At 30.8% G+C, this 23,069-nt stretch overlaps 1 protein-coding gene across 2 annotated transcripts in view; it reads right to left on the bottom strand.

Annotated features, from left to right (window-relative positions):
- LOC113519010 (lachesin-like) overlaps positions 1 to 23,069 on the bottom strand; it is a 165,069-nt gene that overhangs the window by 72,780 nt on the left and 69,220 nt on the right. The window contains exon 1 of one of the 2 annotated variants that reach the window (XM_026904052.3): positions 14,513 to 14,838. The exons of the other annotated variant lie outside the window; for it this stretch is intronic. The gene's annotated coding sequence lies outside the window, so the exon portion shown is untranslated. Of the gene's footprint in view, positions 1 to 14,512; positions 14,839 to 23,069 lie in introns of those variants that run through there. 2 annotated transcript variants of the gene reach the window in all.

Genomic DNA, 23,069 nt, shown 5'->3' with positions numbered 1-23,069 from the left:
AATACAAAATAGGCGTATTTATATATTGTCCACAAAATAAGTGAATTTCTGTATACATTATCTTTGTTTAAGGTAAAACACCGCAGTGGAAGTGTTTTATAAGGGAAAGATTCTGTCTGTCGAGAAGGACTAACCTGGCATCGGCTTCGTGAGTTTTTCTGCTGTAGGTGATCGGCAATTCTTCCTCAACTCCTATATGCACGCACACACAAATTCTTACAGGTTGTTATGGGCACAAACAGTTTAAAACACACAAATTACATTTGTTTTACAGGAGCAAGCGTCCACGCACATGCCTCCATTTAGTCAGTACTTTTTTATTCTTTAAACTAAGGTGAGAGAAAATTAATAATGGCGGACTCCAATATTGTAAACAATCTGTGTTTTATTACAAAGGTATTAAGGCTTTATTTTGAACAATCTTTATATTTACATATGTTTAGTTATTAAAGTTTTATATTATCTACAGCGCCTCTGTCACTTTTTGTTTTCGCCCAATAGTTATCTGGTACTAAATGTTATAATTAAGGCATTATACTTACCATTTTTATTATACAATCATTACCTAGTAATATGTAGTAGTTATACTATTACTCTATTATGGATTTTTTTTTTTCACCTATTTCTACCGTTAAAATCCTATTAGGCATAAAAGTTTTACGAATTTAATTAATTTCGTCTGGAAGTGTTCTTCAGAATAAGTACAGTGCTCATTATATATCAGAACCTCACATACTTAATATATATCTCCGGTTAAGTATAAGCCAAACATGGTTGTCTAAAATTTTTATATCCATTTTGGTAAATGTTTGCTATTTAAAGTGTACTCTCATGAAATTCCATTCCGTGTCATTCAAATATTGACTGTTTGCAAATACGACCACAGATATCGTTCACCTGCTCTTTTTGTCGGATATTTATAATTTTCATATTCATTTTGATAAACATTTTTACTTTCTCCTTTTAATTTTAATAAGTAGTCGTCGTCAAGTCGTTGACTCTCCAAAAGAAACTTCCACACAGGTCTATGAAGAGTCAGGGGCACTCCATACAAAAACAACTCCATACAAAGACAAATAATATTTGCCCATAAGCCAACGCGTGTATATCATCATATCAGCTGTTAACTGTCCACTGTTGAACATAGACCTCCTTTTATTTGGTGATTTTGCTAATAGTTGCCACGTATGGCAAGGGTGTACAGCAACTGTAGTTAAGCTTTAGTAATGTTTAAAGAAGGTCGCGACTACCCATCCCTCGACCATAAAGTTCTCTTAGTCACCTCTTACGACACCCATGGGAAAGGATGCCAGGACCGCACGGCGATTAAATTTATAAGTTGACAAAATGAGACAAGACAAAATAGTATCTGAATAAACAAACACGGAAAAAAGAAGAGGTTCTGTGGCGTGACCACGCGGTGATCTGTATATGGTACAAAGTAAATAATATATTATAAACAAAAGGAGTGTTTTATTGTAGGTAGAAACCATGTTGAAAAGAAAGGCTTTACATAATCTTAATTATGAACTGAAAATATATAAATACACTATTTACTATGCAACTGTACATGCTACTATTCTTCTAAGCCCATATCATACAATGATTATAGATGTAGGTATATGTGTAAGGTATTTAGATGCTTTCTACACAATCATATTTAAATAAGTATGTACTTTAAGTATTTGTATGTAGGTATACCTAATATACAAAAAAAAATCCAATTAGAAAAAAAATAGTTTCATTATTGAACATGTGGTCCCGGCATAGAATAGACCACCCCTTTCTTTCCCGTGGGTGTTGCAAGAATCGACTCATAGTGAGCGAGGGGTGGGCAGCAGCGTCCCTCTTAAAATATCTCTAAAGTCTAACTGCTGTTGCCAACCCACTTGCCAAGCATGGCTACTATTGGCAAAGCCTCCTGAGGGGGAGGCTTATGCAGCAGTGGACAGTTAAAGGCTGATATGATGATGATGATATTGAATATGTAGCATACCAAAAATAAAAAATAATCGAAGTTGTTATATTTTGGAAGCGTTAAATTAGTTTATTCCATTTTCTAGAACACTCTAATGACTGATAAACACTAAAATGAAACACATCCTTTATATTGCACATTTAAATAAGCAAACCAGCTAACTAGCGATAAAACACGCCAAGACTCATTTAATAATTTAAACTAAAACTCATTAAAGTAGAACTGTAATTTATTAAGCATACGTCAACATAGAGAATTAATGGACATCAAATTACCCCATTAGCAAGTTTTAAATCCCGTTTCGTCGGGTTAGTTGACTATATAAAACGTCGGTCCCTGATAACATGTATAAGTATATATTTTTATAGAAGCGTCACTCGGTCGGTTTAGTTAAGTCGGCGCGTCATGGTGTCACGTAATATCGGAATGATTGATGAGTGTCCGTACGGATGACCACATCTTTGCTCCTATGTGGAACTGACATAGTTTTCACCGTGAATACGTCTCACAGAAAAATGTTCTAAATAAATATTAGTTTATTTATAAATATTTATTTAATTTCACACTTTCGTTTTAACCTGTTCTTTATAATTGACTGAAAATTAGTAAGTATGTATCAAACCTAAGTCATTCATTTGAGCCATTTATATACACAACCATTACAGAAAATCACAAAACAGTTCTGAGCCACTAGAATTCATTGACTAGATTACTCGGCCCTTCATTTGCCTAATACAATATAATACAATAGGAGAGGGGAAGAGGTAAGACATTGTTAGTTATGGGGTATAACGACCCATTGCTAGCAATATATCTTATCAGATCGACTTCCACGTGTGATTCCTAGTGTTTCGTCGCAATGAAGCACCTGACCTTTATCCTCATTTATTATCATTTATTGCCCTACCAATGTACACAAATAGCAAAGGTATTTTAGTTTAATTACTTTAAAAATACTATACAAAATATTATGCTGTCAGAAACTTATTTGACAAAACAAAGTGGCTTTATATTTAGGTCAACGAAACAGGCTAAAAATTGGAAGTCATTAACTTTCATTATCATTATTATATCAACCATTACCTCTCCATCGCTGAACATAGACCCGCTCATTACTTTTTGTCAGTAGGGTGTTTTGCTAGTAGTTGCTACACTTGTCAGGCCGGTTAGCAATCGCAGTTAAGTTTTGATGATATTTTAAGAGCGGCGCTGCTGCCTATCCCTTGACCATTAAGTTCCCTTAGTTGCCTCTTATAACACCCACGGATCGGTAGGTAAGGCCCATTCAATGTCGGGACCACACGACGATTAACTTTATAAGTTGACAAATGATACAAGACCAAATAGTGTCTGTTTATAAATTTACCTTCATACTAGATCTCATACGAGGTAATGAGAGAGAACGTCTTATCTTGAACATTCTATACATTTGTGTAGATATCTTAACTCGCTACCTGGACATAAATTGTCTAGAGCAACGGAACCAGAGCATTCACGGTCGGAGTGTTTAGAATGAGCTTGTGACATACAGACATACTCCATAAATTATTGTTCAGATTACCATTCGAATACAGAGGTCAGATCCAGCTAGCTCTTGAAATAATTTTTAAAAATAGAATACTAGAATTTAAAACATATATATATATATATATATTTGGTATTTAAATGTTCAGTTAGAAGTGGCAAGTTTTCAAAACTAATACAGTCTATTTTTAACAAAACTATTATAGTTTACAATAGAAACAGTAAAACTTATTCTACTCGTACTTACGCTGTTACCAAATTTGATATAATTGAAAGTAATTGGTGAATATTTTTATTTAAAACAAATAATAATTATAACCTCTTGTATACCTATTAATAATAACTAATAAATAATATATACCTATTATATATCCTTAAAACTGTACTATTATATTATTGCAATATAATAATTTTATATTTCAATATTGAAATATTATAATATAAAATTATCCGATCTCTCACATACCGCCCAGAATCGAAATGATGAATAGGCAAACGTTACGTACGTTAACTAAAAAAGCTATAAGAATAACTATTTTGACATTAAAAAAAAAAACAAAATATGATAATTTATTCTTTGTAGATTTATATCTATTCGATTGATAATTTCCTCTTATGAAAAAATAAATCTAGTTTTCTGCAATAAAAGAAAACAGGTACTGTCTTCTATTGTAGAGAGCATTGCATGAAAAATACAAAAAATAATATAATATTTGGTAAGAAGCCAGAAAGGGAAAGCTACAGTTGTATAGTGGAAAATAAATGAAACGAGACAATGGAGCACAATACAATTGCAGAGAAAAGACGCGCGGTCCGTCGTGTGTTCTAGTTCGAAACAAGAGAAATGGAAGCTAGCAGGTGCACAGCGGGACAATGCACGCTGTACAGAGACGCAACAATGTAGGTACCGCGGCGATTGCTCCCAGCTTGAATGCTGCTCGCGATTGCGCCGTTGACAGCAATTGAAGTTTTGGCAGTAAAACAGGTGCTTATTTTGCTTGAGTAAACTGCACATCAAAGAATTGTATATATTATACCGTTAAAATACTTTAACTACGAACAATTATAAATATCTGCATTACAACACAGTCGGACATCATAATCTGTTCCAGTTTTAGAGAAATAGAAGCTCGCCAATGCAATGCGATGACATGACAATACGTGCACGGAATACCAACAATGTACCTTAGTACCGCACGATCGCTCTCCGTCTGACAATCTTTATTAGACTATAGACAGAAACAATTGTAGTTCTGACAGTAAAGCCACTGCAAGCCTCGGACGTGGCATTGAGGAAAATTGCGGTTATTCAGGCTTTCGTGATATACGTCTAGCGATTCTTCATAAGATGATCCTAATAAAATAAAGAAAAATATTGCTAGATATACGTAATACGTAGATGATATATGTAGGATTCTCAACTCCACATTAGAACAGATATTACTGAAATTAATTATAAAAATAATATTACCAAATGCATTTTTTAAATGTCACGAAATATCAATGTCTAATAATCTATGAATTAAGACAGATATAAAATTGATCTGAAATTAATTTATAAAAATAATATTACCAAATGCATTTTTTAAATATTGAATCTGACCTGTAAGATGATCGACTGTCTAATAATATATATAGGTATATATATAGTCGCGGTATAGTCGAAAGTTACCAACTATAAAACTGAATATTTTCTGTCAACTGACATAAAATTCTCTCAATCATATGAATGTAAACACTACATATATTGTAGCAACTGTATTAAAGACGGACTTCAATCTCGGTAGTAGGTATTGCATAAATAAAGCCGAATTGGAATCTACCGATATTCAGCCACATACTGCGACTGGACGTTTGGTGTCCCCGAGCGTAGAGGCGACTGGGTGAACCGGGGAAAGTTACAAAACTTCAGAGTTAGCACTGTCGGTCTCGACCACTCTGACTGCCACTAAATTCACATTGGAATTAAATTGGACATAATGTCCGCTCTGTATGGGAATTAAATTGCCGTCATGTATAATCGTATGAATACGTTTGAACGTTAGATGCCATATTCATGTTAAGAGTAATTTACGTTTTAATAGCTTCACATCTTTATGATTATTAAGTGCTGCGCATTTTACCGTCATTTTAATGAAATGAAATTAAATAGCAACATATTAATAAATTATTTTAATTAATTAACACTTTACACTATGACTTACCATTACTTATAAGATCATTGAGTTATTTTGCTATATTTTATGTGCCCCTTCCTTTCCCATGGGTATTATAAGAAGCAACTATGGGAACTAAACGATCGAGGGTTGGGCAGCAGCGTCACTCTTAAAACATCAAAAAAACTTAACTGTAGTTGCCATCCTGGCTGCCAAAGTAACTATTGGCAAAGACCACTCTAGGAGAGATCTACGTTCAATAATGGACAGTTAACAGCCGATATAATGATATTTTTTATTCAGATTAGCATAAAATAGACAAACCTATTCTAATTATTCAAATATTAAATCATCATCTTCCTACCCTTATCCCAATCATTTGGGGTCGGCGTAATAAGATTTTATGTATAATACAAAAATTATTCGAATATTAAATAAATATTATTAATTTTATTAGTAGCATAATAATATATAATATAGATAGAGCGATAACTAAAGATTGTCTAAATTATCAACTTTCATGATCATCGTCATCATCATATCATCCGTTGACTGTCCACTGCTGAACATATGCCTCTTCTTAATAGGAGATATCATAATCATCGAGTATTAGTACAATAATAATTTTATGAAGACAGTTTCTGTAGCTACTATTAAACCAAATGTGAAAGCGAAAATTTTACTGAATATCTCTCACCATTTTTATGTTCATATAAAGTTAGCAATTGACTGAGCTGAGCACTGCAATAATCAATCGTGCCGAATGGGGCTTCGAATCATTTAAAATTCAAATCTCTGTCCGCGCACCGTCAACCTGCGATCGTGTACTTGTATTGAAGTGGTGCGATACCTTCTCACTTACATTGAATTTGTAATTTATTACATTTAAATAACCCCTTTCAATTAGTTGATTTTATTTATATTTTTCCAAGAAACAAATTAATATATTTAAAAGTGTATTTAGTCTTTAATAGAGTAATTACTACTTCAATACCATTCATTTCCTTTCTCTTTATAAAGCAGGTGGAAACAGTTTTAAAACTCTTTCCAATCACAGATACCGCGCGCTGTTGGGTAAACTTTATCTAACAGCTGATTGTGACTCTTTTTCTTGGAAAAGTATTTTCTTCATGACTGTGGAAACTTACATCAACTTGAACAACATAACTTCTGTAACACGAGATTTATATAAATTTTCTATGCTTTTCTGTCATGAAATATTAACGTGATATAAGTCATTTTTGTAATTACTAATTTTTCAAAATAAACAGCTGTCTCCGTGACAAATATCCATATACACGAAACTTACCACCTATGGTGTATATAAACAAAAAATACTAAGGTGAAAATACGATACAAGTAAATAAATATCTATTAGATATTCTTTGTGCCTTTTACCGACGGCAAACAAAGCTTTCTATTGTTTACATTACTATGCATTTCAAATATACGAAATTGCAGATGATATTTTAGTTATGAAATGGTTTTCGTATAATAAACAGTGACGTGTACATCGATACATTGTTCGTATTATATTAAAAGTGTATAAAAATATCGGTCGCATTTTACTGAAGTTGAAACTTGCTAGACTATATAAAGTTATAGAATAACTTTATTTGCAATCTATGAAAGTGCACTTCCCAACTATATTGTGATGTTCTTAAGATAACTGAGTGCACATGGAGCATAAAGTCTTTATTCGATTTGCTAAGTAAAATTTTCTTTTTTTTATTCCTTAATATTTTTATTTAATAATAGTAAAATATAATAAAACCGGTCAAGTGTAAGTTTGACTCACTCCCAAGTTTACTAAATATAATTTGTAAATAGTTTTTATTGTACGTGCATGATATAAATGTATTTTTATGTTTATTTAGTTTACTTTTATAATTATAATCGATTATATAACTATTGTTATTACCTATTACGATTTTATTATTGAATATTATTGTTATATTGTTATAATAATAATAATTATATATTTTTTTATTATTTGTTATTTTTGTTATAATAATAATATTAAATAATAAAATCAAGAGACTACTTTTGACTGCACCTCCATTTTTACCTTTCCCCGAATTACATTAGGGAATACACAAGACAATGTCACTTTCCCGTAACAATGATATATTGCTTTTATAAAATTGTATAATATACTGCCTATTTTTTTTACAAATACAAGAACATTAATCCTTTAAGTACCAAATGCGTCATGTTATATTATAGGTATCTTGTTTTTTTTTTATTTCATTCCATCTGTATTCTGAGATTTCCCCATAATTATCTCTAATAATATTATAATAAATCCTTTGAGTCAATCTGTGGACTAGGGGGAAAGAGATTGTTAGTAACGGAGACTGAGAATCCCATTGCTAGCAATATACCTAACCAGGTCGACCTCCACGCGGTTCCCCTGGAAACTATCATGGTTAATTCCTGATGGATTTGTCATGAGAGGCTAACTGGCCTGTTTTCATTTTCAACAATCACCCCTCACTGGTGCCCCGCCAACGTATACCGTTAGCGCAGGCGGGGTTACCATTCCATTTTCACTTATCAATCTCTGGACTAGATTTTATCCAAATCCATTCAACCATATCATGTCATTCTTTTTTGAAAAATACTTACATTTACTCATTTTACCGTAAAGAGTACAATATAAAAATAAAAAATAAAATAAAACACAAATATATCGACAAATATTTATTAAAAGATAGATTTTAGATTAATATCAGTCTCCCGCAGCGGAGAGCAAATTAATCTAAGCCAGTATTACTATTAACCTAAAGTTTTTCCATAACCTTTACGTAAAATATAATAAGGACTTGAGTACACCGGATATTGTGGTACACTGTGTAACAGCAGCACTGAATATTGTTAGTATATTTATTCAATGTGCTTTAGCAGCGCTATCAAGTCGTATACAACGTAATATGAGATCTTGCGGTTTACATTTACTGTGCATATAATTATATCTAAATATACGTGCCAGTACATATCTATACGGTATATACTTGTACTTGTATATGACATATAATTGAAGTTTTATTCTTCATCCAGTGACCGCGTAAAATACAATGTGTCACCACCGATTTTCATCTACTAGATGTCGTAAGAGGCAACTAAAGTACAAAATATACCTACTAGCGCAAGAAAAGGATAGAACAATCGGTCGGATTTGAAAAATGCTTTTTGCAATTGTTAACTCATTTCTTGATGAAGATAAACTATTTAACATCATGATACGACTACGGTGAAACCACGAAATACAGTAAGTCTACATTATCTAATGTTGTTTAAAAAGTATTGAATTATTTATTTTCTGACATATTTAGGTACGTCAATCCGTTAGTCCATTTGTGCAGATTTTTTGTTTACACACATGAGGACAGTGAATAGTTGAAATAATGATATTAGTTATATTGATACAAATAAATGACATTATTATTATTAACCATTCAAACATTTGTCATTCAACACACCGTTTTAAATTGTTAATGTTAATCCCGATTTTAGAATGTTAGTGTTATTGAGTATGTTCTCACAAAACTGACAGCTATTAAAATTTATCAAAGTATTAAAGAAAAACATTTATTTCGTAACTGAGTAACAAATTAATTCATTTTATAACAGTGCACGGTTACAACTTTGATATTACATCAATTGCCCTTCGAATCAATACTTATTGTACATGAATATTTTACAGATAACTGAATTTAAAAGTATTCCACGTAGGTACAGGTTTGTGGTTGAATTTAACTACGTTGAAACAACGGTGAAATAAATCCATTTAAATAATTTATTCCTCTTTCAATATGCCGCCTATAAATTGTTTTCTGTGCATTTATAAATGCTTACGGATTGATTTCATTAATATAAATTATAGATATTGATGGAAAATATATGTTTCGAATTTCTGTCATATTAAGTCTGATGACAGCAGTTGGTCGCCCAATATAATCTTCTTTATAATAAAATTAGAGTTAATAATACTATCAACATAATTCGCTGCAAAATGCGATCAGAAATTATTCAAATCAAGCAAATTGGCAAGTTCGATGCATACGGAATTTGTCCGTGGCATTTCTAACTTCATTATAGGTATTTATGAATTGCTTCCTTGATTCGAGCATCTATAGAAGCTAAATAGATACATCACGATTATCAGTTATTTAATAAAAGAACCAGCAAAATTAATTAAAATATATACAAAAGAGACTCAAAAGATAGAGGTAGTTACTCAAATTGTAAATTTTTTATTATGAATGGAAACGCATTTTAACTACATGTTCTTCTTGAATGAATGAGGATCATAGAATAAATTTCTGTGACATCAATAGCGCTGTTTAATATCCTAGTCAATAGTTCATCAAATATGCCGCCTACGCATTTGTTATTCAACAAGAATTGCCTCTATCATCATTTTTAAGTGTTAAGAATGATGGATTTTTAAAAAATATATTACAACCTCATTACAATTGCAATATATTTTTGACAATTTTTGTGTGATTTTACAAGATCACTTATTTGAATCATCATCATTTTCTTGCCTTTTCTCATTTATTTGGGGTTGGCGCAGTATGTTTTCTTCTTCCACTAATCTCTATCAACTGTCTTTTTCAGGCTCACTCCTCTTTTATGCATATCATCTTTCACACAGTCATCTATCTTTTTTTCAGTCATCCCATTCCTTTACATTCATCCACTTTCATAGTTAACACTTTCTTTAAATATAAAAGTAGATAGATAGAAGAAGAAGATAATTCTAGTTTTAAAATTAAAATTAACTTATTTTAATTTAAATTTTTTTTTCATTACAAATACGAAACAAGGTAATGCTAACTTAAGGGATATTCTAGTGTAGAAATTTGAAAAAATCGATTTTTTTTATTTAATATTTTCAAAGCTCAGCCTTTAAAGAATATGTCCTCAAAAGGATTAGTTAAAATTTTAATTATTTCTAGAGATATTTTAGTGATACGACTTCACTATGATACTGGGTCGGCCGAAACGAATCGAACGAAAGGCATTAGGGATCATCTGTTTAGAAGAAATGCAGAAAATGCTTTTTTTTAATAGAGAAAGGCCCCATGTATAGAGCAGGAATCGCGGAATGAAGAAATATAAGTATAAAAGTTCATTTTATGGTTGACACCGGGCGTAATTTTACATTTACCCGAAAAATTTTTCCAAGTGTTTGGCATGATTTCTCAAGTTCTACTGAACCAATTTACTTGAAATTTAATGTAAGTCTTCTCAATACATGTTTCTATCGCACTAACTATTATTATAACAATTTTTTTTTTTACTATTTTTAAAAAATTTAGAAAAGTTAGAAAAATAGAAAAAGTGTATCATTTTTTCGGATAGCCGTAATTTAACAAAAAATATTTCCCACTTTTACTTAGTACGATAGCAGCATTTATCTACATTAATAATCTTTTTTATTTTTTTTTGTTTCAGATATATTTTTGTATACCCCACTTCAACAACAGATAATATTTTCAAGTTTGTATTGTTTAACTATTTTTTTATTCTTAAAACATTAATGAACACCTGTTAAAAAAAATGGATAGTAAAAATATTTTTTTGTTTTTTTTTATTTAAAGTACCCGAAAAAATACCTCATATTCATGCCTCTACATTAGAATACCCCCTTAATGGAAAGTGTTAAACATCATCATATGATATAAACAGCATTGTGAACATAACAGTGTGATTTTGTGATATCACAGTGTCACATACATTGATATCATATGAATGTCACAGTCAACATTACTCCCACTGGTACACACTCCCTCATATGGTATTATTTCTAAAGATAAAGGTGTCATGCCTTCATATTACATAATCTCATGGCTAGGAATTATTCAAACAGAACGCTAACTACTATTGACATACATACCACAAACATACATACGCTTGACTATTCTAGACTATTATACACACATTATATATATATATATATATATATATATATATATATATATATATATATATATATATCTACCAAAACGACCCTTCACCTTTCCTCAAAGATCTCTTAACATATTCTATTAATGTCATACATATAACACAATTTATTCAATGTCAATTTGCATATTCCTATATGCCATATTTAATGCAGATTGTCTTATTTTATTTTTTAAATCAATAAAGTGCACTATTCCTTATTGAGTAAAAAACAATACTATCTTCACATTGTAGCAAACAATACATAAACCTCTCATAAAGCTATTTTAGCTATTAAACTATTATGTCTCTTTTAATTAAATTAAATTACCAATTTGAAAGAAAGCGATAAAACAGTATAATAGTTTAAATATAAAAAGGTTTTACTTTTTATGAAGAAGGAGGTTAATCTGTATGTTTTTTACTATTAATAGGTCCCGTGAATGACATCGATGTCACCTGTTAAGCATTTTTACTCATTTTTTTTTATTAAATAATTTAAAGTAATACTTTAAATTACAATGTCTTTCCAATCAAATTTATAAGATGCACTGTTAACCTTAATCTTCCTGTCCTGTATTTGTGGCTCGTAATAAAAACGGGATTTACCACTGTCATCACGTTTTCTGTATGTCACAGCATCACAACGTTTGCAAATTAAGTATAATCTTCATGAGAATTTACAGGAAAATGTTACAAGGGCAACCTTCACAAAAAATGTAATATACAACACGCTGATAAACTGGATTCAACTTATTTTTCACGCATGTACAAGTATATATGTATTGTTAACTTATAACTATCTAAAATATGAAATTGTACTGTCGCTTTTATAGAGCTTAACGTAACTTGTATAGAATTTTATTTATGTGACATCCTTGTAGTAATTTTTTATATATTATTACAAATCTTTTATCATCTCCAAATTTACATCAATTTTCAGCCAAAATCTTTGAGGTGAATATCGCGGTTATTATAATAAGATGGAGTATTATTTTTTTAAATAAAATATTACCATATCTTCCGGCGTATGTAGGACTATGTTAAGTCAAATTGCGGCAACGTAAATGAACAACGGGTCCGTCGCTACCCGCAACGCGGTAACACTTGACGCTCACAGTTATCGTGTGTTCCAGATAGCAATTAAGCTACCCGTCAATTACACAGGAGTAATTTTAGCGTCATATAATACAACATTTGTGTATAATACAAATTAAATGTTTGCCATAGAAATAGAATTTAATAAGATGTTTTGAAGAGTTTGTTAAAATACTTTAGCGACGTTTTGAAGTTGTCCTTCAGAAATAGATACGTTACATTATCTCTGTCCTTCAAGAGGAATAGAAACTATACTTGAAATTGTCTATTGCATGTTTTGAATAATATTATGTAATCATAACAATATATGATTATATTCCTTGGTCCTTAGGCTATGTGAAAAATTCCCAAAATTAATAAATAAAAATAGAAAAGATATTTTTCAGAACTTTATTCGTGATCATGATTAGTGTAATCTAATGTAAACTTCAAGTACGGTAAATAAATTACTTTAAATTTTTTTTTAATAGTATATGGTTACATAGACAAACAACAATTATTTCAAATTATTATTGTTTAATGAAGCAGCTTTTTATACTATCTAAACATTTTGTTGTAACTCGTCACTAGAGGGCGGTGTAGCACATCAAATTCTATATGATTCAATTGATCGTAATGGTAATTGAAATTTTATCAATACAAAGTTGTTAAGTTATTATATTAGTTATTAAACAGTGCTGGATAACCAGTTTCTATACCATTTAACCAACATTGGTATACAGAGGTATTTAAGCACGAAAAATGTTTCGGCCCTGTTCGTTTTTTGGTGTATCTCGCCACTAGATGGCGCTACGGTTATCAACATCTACAATAAAAATAATACGGTATTATATATACAGATAGAAATATTGTAGATATATATGCAAATAAATACAGATGTAAATTAATATTGCATGCATGCACAATGCACGCGTAAAAAACAATGATAAGTTTTGCCAATTAGCCATATTTATTTGACTATTCAAGTTGTTTCCAAATCTATTAAGATCTTCATAATAAAGGATTATGTTATATAATATTTTCTTAAGTACATATTACGATGTGGTATCTTGTTAGTATATAAGATCAAATTCCGATTTATACATAGCAAAACACACTGCACTTAGCTAATTACTTTAATTAAAGGGTAAATATATCCTGTTAAGCTTTTAATTGAAATAATTGACTAAAACATCATCTGTCTTATTTATTTATATTGAATAGGTATTCCCTAACGTAAAAACTGGAATACGTTTTGTCAAATCTGATTAATTAATTTTATAAAAAACAGCTTGACCCTATGTCAATATCGTGCAGAATGTAGAAATCGCAGACACTTAGAAGGTAAATTTCACAAAAAAAAATATTATATATGATTTTTTATTAAATACCTAATCAAATTATATTCTGATGAATAAAATTAATTTAAACTACCACACAAAGTTACGGACGCAGCGAGTATATTATGATTTTGAGACAAAAAATATTAACTTAGTAAAACATAAATAGGAAAACTTCATTACTTACGCTACGCTACATTACAGTTTCGTAGCGGGCTCTACGCAAATTCTATTCTATTAATAAAATCATCATGCAGTGAAGTCGGTCATGAACGAAATTAAAAGCTTTATCTACTTGTAATAACATTTTCCTATTTAAAAAAAATTACTAAACTTTACCTATATGAATAAATTATTACTTTTTTTTTTAACTTATTGCATTAACTGAAACTTTGAAAGTAAATTAAACTTTACTAAGTTTTAAAAACTCTACAAAAAATATTAAAATTGTTCTAATAATATATAATATAACAAGTTATACTTACTTTCTTATACAATCGAAGACAACGATCAAAGTGACACAGCACAATCATGAGTTCAAATTGTTGTTCTCTTATAACTACACGATGTCAATCCATCACAGAAGTTCATTAAGTTCGTAACATATTGTTTTATTGTAGATTAATATGAATCATTAAACAATATAGTTAATTATAAGGTTGTAACACGTGGGTGAGCGAGCGCGGGAAATCGGAAATGTTAGCGCCAAAACTGGCGTCTCCCGAGACCACCATCCCACCCCGTGTTCAACAATATACTGACAACTGTCACCGGGTACCCTGCCGGCGTTTTGCTCGCTTTTACTACGAACGCTTTTCCTCTTTTGCCCTATCTTGCTTTAACGAAAATTTATATACACATACAAGTGTACTTACACACATGGACGACAACTTTGTTCGGGTCCTGATTCTATATTTTTGCGCTGTTGTGTGCACCGACTGCGCATATGTGCGCGTTGTCCGTAAAGACGCATCTTCACGGAGTGCCAATGCGTTGTTGCACACAATAATAGCTCATTTTCATAAATATAGTCTTATTTACTGGCGAACAGAGCTGAATTTTGTTTATCATAGAAAAACTTATGTTCATTCAGAGACAACGTTTTGACTGAATTGCGCATGTCCGTTATCAATCTTACGATCATGGAACTACGAAAACTATTGCTGTCCTTATTTTTCTTTAAGTTTTAATGTAAATGTTTCAAGTTTTATATGATACTTTAATTATATCCTGTATTCGGATGCAATAAATAACATATATAATTAATTAAACTACTTAATAACTTCGTTATCTTAATCATTCATTATAGTCTTAAAAATTAGTTAACAGTGCTTATTTTACTTTTGATAACGAAACACGACATGAGTTAGTTATATAGAGAAACAGTTCCTTAAATCTGATTTTAGGATGTTGATCTGATTCGAATAATTAAATGAAATTACAGTGAAATCCACTAAGTGGGATCGTGCCCTAATTTGGTAAACCCAATTTGTATTATTACAAATTCTCCCTAAATTATATCTGTGATTAGATGAATATCTACTATATCATTTAATATAAATATATTATTGAATCTATTACATTTCATTCATTGTAAACAAAATAACTTGATAATAATTTTATGTCATACACAACTTTCCGTCGTTATTAATCGCTGTACCTTAAATGTATCCCTCAATAAAATAAATGTAAATAATGTAAGATACGTCTTAAAAAATATTCCCGTGTTTCGGTATCCATACATACAGTCACTCTTGTTTTCCATTTGGATAGTCAGAAACAATGGAACGCCAAATGCTCTAATTCAAACAGACCTTTTGCCTCTTCCACTTCGTTTGTATGAATTAATATATTTATGAATATCAATATATTCATTCACACAAATTCGCCGGTTACGAATTCTTTTAACTTGGCCTTTTTCAGCATATTAACTACTTTGTCGACTTACGTCCATAGGACGGCCCCTCCACTTATTTTCTCAATGTGTCTCCTTCGTAATGATTCTTTTATCTATCCTTTTTAAATAACAAAATTAACACATTATTATTTCAATTTATATTATTTTATAATCTCTTTTGTCTCTTTTTTTAAATTGGTTTGGTTTGAAAAAAGTAAAAAAATAAAATACCATCGCAAGAGGATGAAAACTAGAAATAATATTCATAACAAGCCACCTGGCCAATATCATTACACTAAAAGTCCTGTATACCCTCCTGTGTAGATAAACTTATTCCTAACAGTAAGACTATGTACTAAATTCTGTTTGTAGTCAATAACAACAATAAGTATTTATTGATAAGAGCTTCACTTATCTTGTAGTTTCTATATTGATATTCTTGAATATTACTGGCTATAATATACGGATAATCGATAACAAGTATATTTACTAAACAAACCAATCGTATATATACCTACTACGTCACAAACAAACAACATTTAAAGTCGCCAACCGCGCGAAGTTGCCATCTCAAACTAAACAGAGACAAAACCAACAGACGGGGAAAATAATTTCCTTACAACTAAACATGATATTAACCGGGAGATAAGATGAGTGAAGTACTCTTTTCGAGCAGGGGGCGTTTATACAAAGCTATGAATAACAATTTACCGAAGAGCTGGGAGCGCAAACACTTGAGCGTGGAAGTTTGTTTCCAAGTGCCCAAAACTCGCGAACAATACAGTCACATCGAGCTACGAACTGTGGAGTGGACTGTGTAGGGTAGCGGTCGTGATAAAACTGTTGTGGATATTACATAAACATATATTTTGTTGGGGAGAAAACAAAATGTTATAATATGCCTATCAAGGGAGATGTTAGGATAGATATAGGCGAACTCATATCGTTTTCAAACCAATTTACAAATTTTGTTTTTCCTAATTAACTCAGATCTTTCTGCTTTGAATCATAGATCTAAATATCTATTATTTCTTATCTATTGTCCCATTAATATTTAATCTGATTAAATTAGAATATGAAAATAAATATGTATTATAAAAGTAATTAACTTTTCTCTCATCTCTTCCCTTTCTCTCTTTTCTGATTTTTTATTATCATTTCTTCTGACGTACTATTATTATTACATAATGAATAAAATATAAAGCTGATACCTACTGACTTACTATTAACATACTCTTTGCCTTTTACTATACGAGGTTTGTCCGGAAAGTACGTATAAAAGTTTTTTAAAAATTTTATTTTACAATTATTCAGGTAAATCAATTTTATCCCCTTCAAAGTACTCCCCCTGTGACATAATGCACTTGTGCCAACGCCGTTTCCACTGTGAGAAGGCTCCTTGAAAGTCCTCTGGTTGTAGGTTTCTCAGCTGCCCCGTCGTAGCTTTTTTTATCTCATTTATGTCCCCCAAATGCCGCCCCCGAAGTACCAATTTGGTTTTTGGGAACAAGAAGAAGTCACACGGGGCCAAATCCGGCGAATAGGGGGTGTTCGGTCACCGTAATGGAATTTTTACTCAAAAACTCACGGACAACAAGAGAGGTGTGGGCAGGGGCATTGTCGTGGTGAAGAATCCAACGCCCCTCTCGCGCCAATTCTGGACGAACTCGTGCCACACGAGCTTTGAGGCGTCTGAGCACATCGACGTAGAATTTTCCATCAACTGTCTGGCCTGGAGGGACGAATTCTTGATGGACAATCCCCCGAACATCGAAAAAAACAATCAACATTGTCTTGACATTTGAGCGGGATTTTCTTGATTTTTTTGTTCGTGGTTCCCCGGATGTCTTATCGAATTAGATCGGCAAAAATTTCACGGCCATTCTTGCCGAGTTTCGAGAGAAACTTGATTACGACGCGCTGCTCTTCAACGGAAGCGAGCTCCATGCCGACGGGGTTTCGTTAAGAGGTAACTTCACAGATGGCGTGACAAGCCAGTTCGCACCGCACGGCGGTCAGACCAGAACTGAAGCATTGTTAGGGACATAAGGAAGGGGTCCTGCGCTTACCTGGCCTCCCCACTCCTCTTTCTCGCATTCCAGAACACTTTTATACGAACTTTCCGGACAGACCTCGTAATTATTCATATTCCGTGAATTTCTAAAGATAGTATTTAGATCAACATTTAAGTTTTAAGTTATTCAATAGTATAACACTATCCTCGACATTTTAAAGTACTTTTGTTATTATATTATTCATAGCTCTACAAAATAAACAGTCAAGTATTTCTGCCGCTTGAACCGCCTTTATAGATGTCACTTTGTCACACTTTGTCGGAAGTTCAACGGCTTCATACACAGATTTAAATGTTATTTGCTCTAATTTTCTCATTTAATTCGCACAGCTTATTTTTTTTTATTTTACACATACACAAAAGAAACAAATTTTAATTATTGAAAATATTTCATCAAATTGTCGATTAATTCTGAGCATAAAAATCATCCCAAGGCAATGATTAAATCTCTCTATTAAATAAAATAATTATATATTGTCAATTAATGTTATAGATATTTGCATATTTAATGACAGTACTGAAATTTGAAGTATAACTAACTAATATAATCGTTATATTAATTTAAGATTTTTCTATATGTAGTACCCATAGTCCAACTGCTTAATTTGAGACTAAATGACATTATTTGAAATATCAGCTATATTTATTCAATTATTTTATTAGTATCCTATAGAAATGTATATTAAGATTACATGTAATCCTTAAAATAAAAATAGTATATCTAATAGACTTATAGTTTATATTAAGTAGGTAGACTTTACTTAAATTCCTAATTTAGTATTGAAATACGAGTGATATGTACAAATAACACCTCCCAAATATTTAGTTATTTCAGTTTTATATACCAGACTTAGTCAAATGATCAATGACGTGAAAATAATTTAAATCTAAAAAAAGATTTCGTAATCTTAAACACGTAAATATTTTTTTTTGCAAAAATTTCTCTATTTATGTCAGTTACCTGTAATTTAATCAATACGTTTAGCAGAAAAAAAAGCTTTAGTTATATCTTATGAAATATCTAAATTAAAAACTCTCATTTCTTTTAAAGAACGTAATTATATTTTTAAATGGGAGTACCGAATTGCTAACATTCAATTTAACGTTCACGAAGCTATGACTTCAGGGGTTGTTGTGTCAGCAGAAAAACTTGTTAAAGTCTTTCCTGCAAAGAAAGAGTTATGAAAACGGCAACTTTGGGACCCTTGCAAAAAAAAACGTAGACACTTCCCTCAACTTCCAGTCTTGAACTGGATTTTATAAATATTAAAATCTAAGCGTACCCTTCTCAAAGAAGAAACTATATATTTTCTTTCGTAGTCGTGTTTTAAAACTTTCCTTATTGAAATAGTCAACGTTAAATATATATTATATTTCTACGCTCACACATTATACACGTAATATTTGAAATTAATAATAGCATAGACTAATTTTCCGTTCCAGTTAGTTAAGAAGTCTCATAAAAACTAGTGATATATTTTTTCTTTATTTTTCTTTTCTTTTTTCCGTTTTATTTTATTTTTTATTCTTTTTATTTAATTAATTCTCTCTTATGTCATTAATTCAAATAACACTGTTAAACGCAATAAAGAGAATATAACCATCACGCTACATAATATCATTTTTTGACAAATAACAGTCAGTATTTACCGTTATAAGAAATCACTCCCCTAGTTTATATAGCATAATTTATGTTTGTAAATAAAAAAACGCCACGTCTACTAAAAGGTATCTTTAAATATATAATTGATCCTTAGTTGTTACATTAAATGCTGCAACAACTTAAGAGGAACCAAGCACAGTTCTACTTAATCATAAGTTGTAATAATATATAGATTAAGAAATGCTTACTTCCAATCCCAAGACAGTGGTTATTACAGTCAAATATATTCAATTTAATTAATAGCACTAATCACTCTAACACTCGACGCCACTTGTAAAGTTATGCATAATAATTAGTCTATCTTCAGACTCAATTAAAAGCACTCGAATATCTCCTTGCAGTTAGACATTGAGGTCATAATAGGCTCCATAAATGGTACAGTCGTCAACATTACGCATATAACATTATTATTGTTAGTTTTATACACAAAAATTGGATATTAACAATATTGATATCTGACTTAAGATAAGAACCAATGTATATCTATTATTTAACAGAGAAATTATTTTTCTTCTTGATAAATCCGCAATCTACAATAGACGAAATAATGAATTGAAATCTAATTTTTTGATTGTTAGTTTCTTTGATTTCCACCTTTACTTACGAATATTAACAGCTATTTTGATAGTATTCTAATGTATTTCTTTTCATATGATATAATATCAATATTTCAATCATATAAAAAATAGGAAATATTTGACAGTGAGTAAAAATACGTATTTACATAATTTAAAAGTAGACCATAAAGTAAAAAAAACCATTTACAAATTATTAAAATTTTATAAAGTACATAGTTAGGTACTTAAGCAAATAGTATATACTACAGTACTAGTTTTAATCTAAACAGCTTAATAATACCGAGTCACCGACTACACATAATAATTTTCATAGGTCACCGGTAAATAGGTATATGCTCTAATAACACTTTTTAAAAAGAACACATTCTAACAATTCAAGAAGTTTAGATTTATTACATTTGCATTATTATTGAATTTTGTAAAATCTACAAGTTTAAACATTGAAATATTGACTAATTTATAAATTACTGTAAGATCGAAATTCCTTTAAAAAAATGTTGTTATTATTGTAAAATCTTTATTGTATATACTTCACATTTGACAAACAAAAGATTGAACATATAATGATGGACTTATCCTATCCTATCATAGAGGAATCTCTTACAGATGTATAATTCATTATGTAATAAGTCAGCTTGTACAGTATTACCATGTATTTTACCTATATTATTACAGAATGTTGCAATATTTAACGTTTTATACACTATAACAATTAACATTTAATTTTATTTACTACCCATTATTATACGAATATTATATATATCTATAATTAATACAAATTAGTCTATTTATTACCAGTATTCGTGGTGCGAGCCATATAGTTAAGCTATAATCTATGAACTAACGTAATTGTAATACCAATTTTACCCTTAGAGGCTCGTTAAACTGTTAAAAGGTTAGTTTTGCCCCAATATTACTTATTATTGCTGACCCAATTAGTTAAATTGTATGTTTTTTCAGTTAATTTTATATTAGTTTAAGATAATTTACAATAATATATGAATATTTACATACTATAAATGAAACTTTACATTGATCAGTTGGTATTTATCGATTAAAATAACAAAAGGAATATGTCGGATATTTTAAAAATAAACTTATAGAAACATGGCTCTGAATTTGGCAAGCAAGATGATTATGTTAAATCTCATCAGAAAAGTAATTCGGTTATAAAATGTTTGCCTTTAATCTTAAATGTATTACTTTATTTTAATATTTGATGTATGTACTAAAATTGAAGAATACTAATTTACATAAATTACATACTGTCTGATGAAAATCTATACTTTACTTTTTATAATAAATATTTTATGTTCGTTATTATAATTCAGACAAACCTAAACGGATTTATTATTACGACATGTACGTATGTTAGTACATTATACTCGAACCCATTAGTCCCAGGAACCAGCATACATATCTGAATATTATTGATCAATATTTATATTTTTTTATCGGTAATTAAAACAACCCTTTTTTAGTTTATTTTTATTTATTTATGCGGAATAAAAAATTGTCAATTCCATTTTTTCACAAAATTTCCCATTTTGTATAATAAGTCAGGCAAAAGCAAAATAAAGAAACGACGTATATCGGTCCCTCGTAGGAATAGAAATTGTGAATGAAACATAGACATGTCCTGGAGTTTATGTCTACAAGTTATGTAAATACCTTCCATTAACGTTACGGTCTCATATTATAAAATACATGCGCGCAATATATCCAGTATTCCAAAATTATGCACGCCGAAAATGCTACCACTAAAACAGTCTGCAGTTTTACTGTTGGCTGAATTTCTTTAAATAAAGCTTATTTTTTGCTTAATTAGCTTTAATAGTGTAGTTCATGAACGTGAGCATACCATTGTATGGTCTGCCTGTAGTACCTCGCTTTAAATTAATGAGAAGTTATTTGTTCACAGCTCGTTACGGTGACGACATCCGGCGCGTAATGATATGTCGGGTTCATGACGAAAGATTATTACTATACATTCTTTAGTCGTCATCATGTTTTATCAACTTATGTCAGTTTGTTTTATTTTTATATGATATGATTAGATTAGAATCAATAAACTTATTTACCCAGATGTATGATAATGTCTTGGAGAACGTATCTATATTGGTGACAGACATCGCTACTCGAACTAATAACAGTGACGTGATCTTTGCATGCCATATGGTGTTGGATGGCTCAGAAGACAACAGCAGCGAAGACAAGAGTCTTTGTTAGTCAACTATAACGAAACTAAACACAAACACTGGTCTTCGACAACACCATCATCTAATACTACAGCTACCTCCTCCCCTCCGCCGTCCCCCTGCCATATCGATGCGAACTACAATCTGATGTACGAGGCGAAATGTTGCGACGTAAAGCACCGTACTCGCCCTGAAGAAGACTTCCAGATGAAATTGAAACAATTGTCGAAAACGACGAACAAGTTCATAAAATTCCTATTACACATGTACGAGTATATAGATATTGCAAGAACTCCCTTGGTTCAATAGTGGGCCATATGCATCCCAGCAGTGCCTCCAATGTAAATAATAAATATTAGAAAAAAAATATTACTATTTACCCCTTCCTTTTGATATGAATATTTTGACTGTTTTTGACTGACCTATACTAACTGCACTAGTTTAGGTAAATTTAAATCTTGGTCCTAATCCCGGTCTTGCATGATAATATGATAATTGCATAATAATCAATTTTCTATATCAAATACAAGTGACGCAAAACGCTAAACGCCCCTAAAGAAGACTGGATTGGAAAAGATTCTAGATGAAGTCGAAACAATTATCGGAAGCGACAAAAAACACAGTGAGTTCAT

Source organism: Galleria mellonella, unplaced genomic scaffold (genome assembly GCF_026898425.1).
Source record: "Galleria mellonella isolate WM207_F2 unplaced genomic scaffold, CSIRO_AGI_GalMel_v1 utg165, whole genome shotgun sequence".
Taxonomy (NCBI): domain Eukaryota; kingdom Metazoa; phylum Arthropoda; class Insecta; order Lepidoptera; family Pyralidae; genus Galleria; species Galleria mellonella.
Note: the sequence above shows the minus strand (reverse complement) of the source record. Positions and strands in the feature narration are given on the sequence as shown.